Source organism: Tamandua tetradactyla, chromosome 20, assembly GCF_023851605.1.
Source record: "Tamandua tetradactyla isolate mTamTet1 chromosome 20, mTamTet1.pri, whole genome shotgun sequence".
NCBI lineage: Eukaryota > Metazoa > Chordata > Mammalia > Pilosa > Myrmecophagidae > Tamandua > Tamandua tetradactyla.
This window is the reverse complement of record NC_135346.1, coordinates 3,386,060-3,395,127: the sequence shown is the minus strand read 5'-3', so window position 1 is coordinate 3,395,127 and position 9,068 is coordinate 3,386,060.

Below are 9,068 nucleotides of genomic sequence, written 5' to 3'. Positions count from 1 at the left end.
AGTGACAGAGGAACCACCGGTGCCAGTATCCTTTCCTCTTGATTCCTGATTTTGGACATATGCATAGTCTTAGAACTGTAAATTTGTAAACGAATAAATCCTCATTGTAAAACCAACCCACTTCTGGTATATTGCATTCTGGTAGCTTTAGCAAACTGAAACAGTACCTTTCTTATAATTGATGAGAAGGTGTTAAAATGATACAACTAACAATCATTTATAGTGCATTAGATATATTATTCTCCACATACTACTTTATTATTTACAGCTTGTATTAGTGTCAAACATTTGTGATACTTCACAAAAGAACACTCCTATGCTTGTCCTACTAATTATAGTCCACCATATATAATAGCATTCACTCTGCTATTCAGTCTCATATTTCATCTTCTAATTTTTGTTCTGGTAACATATATAACCTAATTTTCATTCTAGTAACACAAACAACCTAAAGTTTCTCCTTTTAGCCACATTCACCTATAATGCAATGCCATTAATTACACTTGCACCACCCATTACCAAACCGTTACACTCAACTTAAATAGATATTCTATATAAATGAAGTATTAGCTACCCCTTTCTTCCCACAATCAATCCCTGGTAACCTATGATCTAGATTCTAATAGTTTGCTTATCATTATTATTTGCTCATATCACATATGTCATGCAATATTTGTCTTTTTTGTCATATTATTTCCCTCAGCATAATATCCTCAAGCTTCTTCCATGTTGTGGCATGCATCAGACGGAATTCCTTTTTACAACTGAATAATTTTGCATCATATGTCTGTATCAGGTGTGTTTACCCATTCTTTGATTGATGGACACTGTTTGCTTCCAACTGTGAATAATGCTGTTCTGAGCATCAGTGCTCAAATACTTATTTGAGTCCCTGCTTTCAATTCTTCTGGGTATATACTTTGAAGCCCAAGAGCTGGGTCATACAGTAATCATATACTTAGCTCTATGAGGAAATGCCAAACTGCCTTCCATAGTCACTGTACCAATTGACACCTCCATCGTTCTTATTTCTTCACATCCTCCCCAACTCTTGGAATTATTGTTTTTTTAAGAGTAGCCATTCTAGAGTGTGTGAAATGATCACATTGTGGTTTTGATGTGCATTTCTTTAGTAACTCATGTTGTTGAGCATCTTTGTATAGACTTTTTAATCATTTGTATCACCCCTTTGAAGAAATGTGTATTCAAATATTTTGCTCATTTGTAATATCAGACTGCTTGTCTTTTATTGTTGAGTTGCAGGAATTCTTTATACATTCTGGATATTAAATATTTATTGGATGTGTGGTTTCCAAATATTTTCTCCCATTGAGTAAGCTGTCTGTTCACTTTTGTGATTAAGTCCTGTGAGGCAAAAAGACTTTAATTTTTTCTTTCATTGCCTGTGCTTTGGATGGAAAGTCAATGAAACAATTGCCTAACACAAAATCCTGAATATGCTGCCTTATATATTCCTCTAGAAGTTTTGTTTTACTAGTTCTGATAGTTAGGCCTTTAACTCATTTTGAGTTAATTTCTTTGTATGGTTTGAGATATGGATCCTTTTTCATTCTTCTCTATATTGATAAAAAGCTCTCTCAGTACCATTTATTGACAATTCAATGATTGGCTTCTCCATTTCTGCAAATAAGCTGTTGGAATTTTGATTGGTATTGCATTGAATAGGTAAATCATTCTGGGTAGAATTGACATTTTCACAATAGTTAGTCTTACAATCCATGGACATATAATGTCCGTCCATTTATTTACATCTTCTTTGATTTCTTTTAGCAACACTTATAGTTTTTTGCATACAAGTCCTTTATATCACTGGTTATATTTATTCACAGATATTTTAATAGTTTATTTGCTACTGTAAAAAGAAGGTTTTTTTGAATCTTACTTGACTTGCTCATTACTAGTGCCTAGAAACAGTACAGATTTATGTGTAGACATTGTACCCTGTCTTTGCTGAATTCATTTATTAGCTCTGGTAATTTTGCGGCAGCTTTTTAGGACTTTCTATAGATACGATCATGTAATCTGAAAATAGTGAAATTCTTACTCCTTCCTTTCAAATTTGTATACCTTTTATTTATTTTTCTTGCCCAGAAATTCCAGAAACATGTTGAGTAACAGTGATGACAGTGGGCGTCTTTGTCTTGTTTCATATTTTAGTGGAAATTCTTTCAGTCTTTCCCCATTGAGTATGATGTTTGCTGTGGGTATTTCCTTAATGCACTTTCTTGGATTGAGGAAGTTTCCTATCATCTGAAAATTTAAATTTTCCTTTTTAACAAGAAAGGATCCTGTGTTTTTTCCCTCAGCATTTTGCTAACATGATGTGTTACATTATTTGATTTTCTTGCATTGAATCACCATTGTATTCCTGGGAGAAAACCCACTTGATCATGGTGCATTTACCTTTTCATGTGCTGTTGGATTCAATTTGTGAGTATTGTGTAGAGGATTTTGGTATCTATATTCAGAAGAAAAATTCATAGGTAATTTTAATTTTTTGTACTGTTTTATCTGGCTTTATTATTCGGGTGATGTTCGCCTCACAACATGAGTTAAGAGATGTTCCCTCCTCTCAATTATTTGGAAGGGTTTGAGCAGGATTGGTATTAACTCTTCTTAAAATGATTGATAGAGTTCACCTGTGTAGGCTCTCATTGCTGGAACAATTATGATGACTAATTCTGTCTCTTTATTTTTATTGGGTCTATTGGATTCTTCCCTTTCTTCAGCTGTCAGTGTGGGCTGTTCTTGTGGTTCTAGGTGTTGGTCCATTCCACCTAGCTTTTCTACAGATTGTGTAGTTTGTGTGGAAAGTAGTTGGATTCCATCCAGATAACTGTCTGTTTGGTTTGAGAAGGAACACATGGATAATTCACTTTGCAGGACATCATTTTCCAATCAAAAACAACAAAGCGAAGATGCATCCTGTGGCCTGAATAGAACTTCAATAGTGCGCAATTTTTCATATTAATATATGAAAAGCAAAATTTGTTTTTTTCTTTGATTTCTTTTAGTACAATTCAGATGCATTCATATGAATGAACATTTTTAAGAATATTTTTTATTCTTAGAACGTATTTTTTAAGAATATGTGCAAACATTAAGACATATGTCAATAAAATTAAGGCACTGCAGGGAGAAATGGAAGGGAGTAAGAGTTTAAAAAAGGTTTAAGAATAATATATAAATAAGCAGAAATCAGTGAATTCAGGGGCCATACACAAATTTTACTGTCTATTATGATGTGCAATATCAGTAAACCCCATCGGTGTAACTGAACACGTTCATGGGCTAAAGGATTGAACCTGAATCACCTTGATAAAAGCTCAGAAATCATTTTCTGTCACTCAACATCCATTTATGATGGAAGCATGGACCACACTGATGTAGAGAAGGAAGCTCCCATGCCTGGTGAAATGATCTACTCCACCCATAAAGAAATCTAGGGAACTATTTCCTTTATATTTGAGCATGCAATGAGGATGCCAACATTGACCATGACAGCAGTCCCAGACAGTGAAAAAGATAAACAAAGAAATCAGTATTAGAAAGATCAAAGCAGAAAAGGTCTGTATTTGAAATCATAGGAACAGTAATTATAAAGCAAATGATAGTGGAGAACATAACATCAAAATACAAAATTAACATCATTCCCCAAGAGCTATAAAAATAAGACATTCGTTAACTTTAAATAAGAGGGCTTATACAATTCCATGTGGAAAAGAAAAAATCTATTGGTTTTAACTCATCTAAGAATGAGTTTACAAGCTCTTTATGTAAAAAGATAATACCTTAACAAGGGCCTGAACAAATAAATCAACAAGCATACTAGTTTTATGGTTAGACTAACCTTCCAGTTTAAAATTTCAATGATCAAATAATGAACATACATATTAATGTTACTTTGGATCACACTATAAGGGGCATAGTTGTTACAGCATGTTTTAACAGACTATGGTTGAAAAGTATTCCTTAGGTAGCTAAGAAAATATTTAAAAAGAAGTTGTGAGATATTCTGGCAGAAATGAAAACATTTTGCAAAGCCTCAATATATGTTCAGTTTTGTATTGGCACAGAACAAGCTAGCAGACTGATGGGATATTGTAAACCAGCTAAGTGCATGTACTAACTTGCTATAAGATGAGGAAGTGCTCTAAATCATAGGAATATATTGATATTCCATAAGTGCCATAATGTGAGGAAAGTAAGCTCACTATAAAGAAGAAAAGGAAATTAAATACCTTACTGAGATAATATTTTTAAAAGTAAACTTCATATGTATTCCATATCATTTCAAAGATATAGGAGATTATATGTATTTCCTCAAGAAAATAAACAACATCCTGATTTCTTAAACAACATCCTGATCACAATGAAAATATAGGTGGATGTTTTTCTTTCCTCCACGTAAAGAAGTATTTTTAAAACAGCACCACAATCACAAACAAAAGTGAAGAAAATAATGTTCTAGGTTCAACAAAGGACAAATAAATAAAAACAACATCCTTGACTAAAGGAAGAAAAAATTTTTTATCCTATAGAAACAAAACACAAATGTTTGCAGTCACAAAATGTTTCAGAAAGTCAACAGGATATAGGAAATCCATAAAATTTTTTAAATATTATTACTAAATTGTCAAGAATAAAATAAATCAGGAAAGTAAAAAATACACATAAATAGATATTCTGTCTCATTAGATATAAATGGAATTCAAATTTAAAGAACAATGATGCACACCTTTCATATTTACTGATAGAAAAATAACAGAGTTCCGGAGAAGATGATGGCTTAGTAAGACGCGCGGGTCTTAGTTCCTTCTCCAGAAAAGCAACTAAAGAAACAGAAACAATACGAAACAGCTCCTGGAGTCACGACAGAGACCAAAAAGACAGCGTACCCCATTCTGGAATGGCCGAACAGGGAGGGAGAATCCGCTGCGGTGAGATACCCGAGGGGCGCGCGTTTTCCTGGCCGGGGCGGCTGGCGACTGGGGTCCCTTCCACGCACGTGGCTCCCCGGTTTGACTGGGAACGTTGGATAGCGGGGCCCTCCCATCACGCTTGGCGTCTCAGGCCAGCTGGGCAATTTGGACCGGCACCCCCCCAAGCCGCGGCGGCCAGCGACCCCCGCCTCCACGCACGGTTTCCCGGGCCGACTGCCCCACAGACAGACGAGCGCCACCTACTGGGCAGGAAAAGAAAAACAGCCCAGAGATTTCACAGAAAAACCTTTCAACCAGCTGGGTCCCACACCCAGGGAAATCTGAGCAAATGCCCAGACACCAGCAGAAAATAATGGATGACGCTCGGAAAATTGAAGATATGGCCCAGTCAAAGGAACAAACCAATAGTTCAAATGAGATACAGGAGCTGAGACAACTAATGCTGAATATACGAACAGAAATGGAAAAACTCTTCAAAAACCAAATCAATAAATTGAGGGAGGACATGAAGAAGACATGGGCTGAACAAAAAGAAGGAATAGAAAATCTGAAAAAACAAATCACAGAACTTATGGGAGTGAAGGACAAAGAAGAAAAAATGGAAAAAACAATGGATACCTACAATGGTAGATCTAAAGAGACAGAAGCTACAATTAGTGAACTGGAGGATGGAACATCTGAATTCCAAAAAGAAACAGAAACTATAGGGAAAAGAATGGAAAAACTTGAGCAGGGGATCAGGGAACTGAATGACAATATGAAGCGCACAAATATACGTGTTGTGGGTGTCCCAGAAGGAGAAGAGAAGGGAAAAGGAGGAGAAAAACTAATGGAAGAAATTATCACTGAAAATTTCCCAACTCTTATGAAAGACCTAAATTTACAGATCCAAGAAGTGCAGCGCACCCCAAAGAGAATAGACCCAAATAGGCGTTCTCCAAGACATTTACTAGTTAGAATGTCAGAGGTCAAAGAGAAAGAGAGGATCTTGAAAGCAGCAAGAGAAAAACAATCTGTCACATACAAGGGAAACCCAATAAGACTATGTGTAGATTTCTCAGCAGAAACCATGGAAGCTAGAAGACAGTGGGATGATATATTTAAATTACTAAAAGAGAAAAACTGCCAACCAAGACTACTATATCCAGCAAAATTGTCCTTCAAAAATGAAGGAGAAATTAAAACATTTATAGACAAAAAGTCACTGAGAGAATTTGTGACCAAGAGACCAGCTCTGCAAGAAATACTAAAGGGAGCACTAGAGTCAGATACGAAAAGACAGAAGAGAGAGGTATGGAGTAAAGTGTAGAAAGAAGGAAAATCAGATATGATATATATAATACAAAAGCCAAAATGATAGAGGAAAATATTATCCAAACAGTAATAACACTAAAAGTTAATGGACTGAATTTCCCAATCAAAAGACATAGAATGGCAGAATGGATTACGACCCAGCAATACCACTGCTAGGTATCTACTCAAAGGACTTAAGGGCAAAGACACAGACGGACATTTGCACACCAGTGTTTATAGCAGCATTATCTACAATTGCAAAGAGATGGAAACAGCCAAAATGTCCATCAACAGAAGAGTGGCTAAACAAACTGTGGCATATACCTACGATGGAATATTTTGCAGCTTTAAGACAGACTAAACTTATGAAGCATGTAATAACATGGATGGACCTAGAGAACATTATGCTGAGTGAGTCTAGCCCAAAACTAAAGGACAAATACTGTATGGTCCCACTGATGTGAACAGACATTCGAGAATAAATCTGGAATATGTCCTTGATATCAGAGTCCAGCAGGAGGTAGAAACAGGGTAAGATAATGGCCAATTGGAGTTGAAGGGATACAGACGGTGTAACAGGACTAGATACAAAAACTCAAAAATGGACAGCACAATAATACCTAAGTGTAATGTAACTAGGTTGGAACACTGAATGAAGCTGCACCTGAAATATGGTTTTTTGTTTGTTTGTTGGTGTGTTTGTATCTTTTGTTTTTGTTTTTTTTCTTTTTCCTTTTTATATATATATTTTTTATTAGTATTATTATTTTAATTCTCTTCTCTATGTTAACATTCTATATCTTTTTCTGCTGTTTTGCTAGTTCTTTTCCTAAATCGATGCAAATGTACTAAGAAATGATGATCATACATCTATGTGATGATACTAAGAATTACTGAGTGCATGTGTAGAATGGAATGATTTCTAAATGTTGTGTTGATTTCTTTTCTTTTTTTTGATTAATAAAAAAATTAAAAAAAAAAAGAAAAATAACAGAAAGATAACAATGCTGGCAGGTTGTGGAGAAAACAGATCATAGGTTATAAACTTGTTCAGTCATTTTGGAGTGAATTTGGCAGCATTTTTGTGAAACTGAATCTACTCACAGATTCCGATGTAGTATTTTATAGGAAATAACAACTGAAAGACATTTCATTAAGACACTTAAGGAGTCAGGTATGATAACTTTTTGGTAGTACAATTTCTTGGAATAAAAGAGATGGTGGAAAAAATGGTTACAAATCATGGAGAAAGGAGAAGATGGTAGATGTAAACAAATAACTGCAATGTAGGTGTCTCAGAGAAATACTAAGATGTCAGATACCAGCATAGAAAGATCTCAAAAACTATAATGTTGAGATTCTGGAAAGATTATGAAGAGAATGGGATTATAGTATGGTGTTTTGTGTAGAAAATACATGTGAAGAAGAAGACTTCTCCATCCAGGTGGAATGAAGTAGTTGGTGGCAGATGAACTCTTCCACAACAAATAGCTAGAAAATCAGATAAAATAGACCGACTACCTGTTTTCTGCAGATAAATGCAGCTAAGGCAAGATATATCTAATGAAGTAAGCTGGGAAAATTTTCCCTGGGGGGTATTTTCCTATCCTGGCTGCAGCCAAGAGGTTTTACATCTACAAAACACTTTATATTCACAGATTTTTGAGGGACATGTTAGCGACCTTACTGGACTTTGCCATCAGGAAGTTTTTCAAAGTTTAGGGTTCATGGGTTAGAGCTTTTTACTCAACGTGGGATTCCCTGGAAAGTAGAGTGAAATGTCCAGTATCCTTAAGACAGTAAAAATATTAGAGTTTGGGACCTGCATGGAAAGAGCCACAAAGTATGCAGAAGATTTTCAGCTTGGAGTGTTGCGGGTCAAAGAGAAGAAACTGACCATTCTCTAATTTACTGCAGAAGATATTATCATCTTTAACTTCTCGAACTTTTAAAATATGTTGTTTGAAATTCAATCTAAAATGGACAGGCACTCCAGAAGACATATGACCAAAACAAAAAAGGAAAAAAATCATACAATAGAAACATATCTAGAGAAGGTTGAGCCAGAGAGGGTGAAAAATATTTTGCAATTGTTCCATTCAATTAACTAGAGGGAAAAAAAGATGAAGGGAATGGATGAAAATATAGAGAATTAAAACAGACTGGGAATCTATTTTTAAAAATCAGCTTCCTACCTTCTGAGTAGGGGACACACATTTACAGCACCATCCTCATGGTGCCAGCTTTCTACTGCCAATGTACTCATGAAAAGTTTACCTATAACTGACCTTTGAGAATTTTGATCTAGTGTTTCCAAAGCATGTGCTGATTTGGGGACCTGGGGAATCTCAGACAGACAACCGGATCTTAATGTTCTCAAGTCTTCTGCCCTGCATATGAGCCACCAAGTGGTGATGCAGCTCTCCAGCTCTTCATTCTAAGGTTGTTCCCACTCACCAATTTTTAGGGAAGTTAAGTTTCCAGTTTCTGAAATCAGCTCAGCAAAGGGAGTCCTTCTGACTTAAATGACTGGATCCGGAGGTTAACCATTCCACTGCTAGAAGCTCATCTTCTTTCTTTACCAAAGTTTCAATCTATGGTCCTATGATTTAGATTTAACACTGCTTCCTAGTAACCATTCTGCATGATTCCTAAGATCTTCCATCCTTGCCAGGGAGATTCTTGCATGTGATCTTTGTATTTTCTCTCCCTACAGCACCTGCTCAGTCTGCTCCAAAGCCCCAATCCCTACTAGCCAGCTCTAACCACCACCAGGAAACAGGGGTTGGCTCAGGGCAACACTTGTGCTTT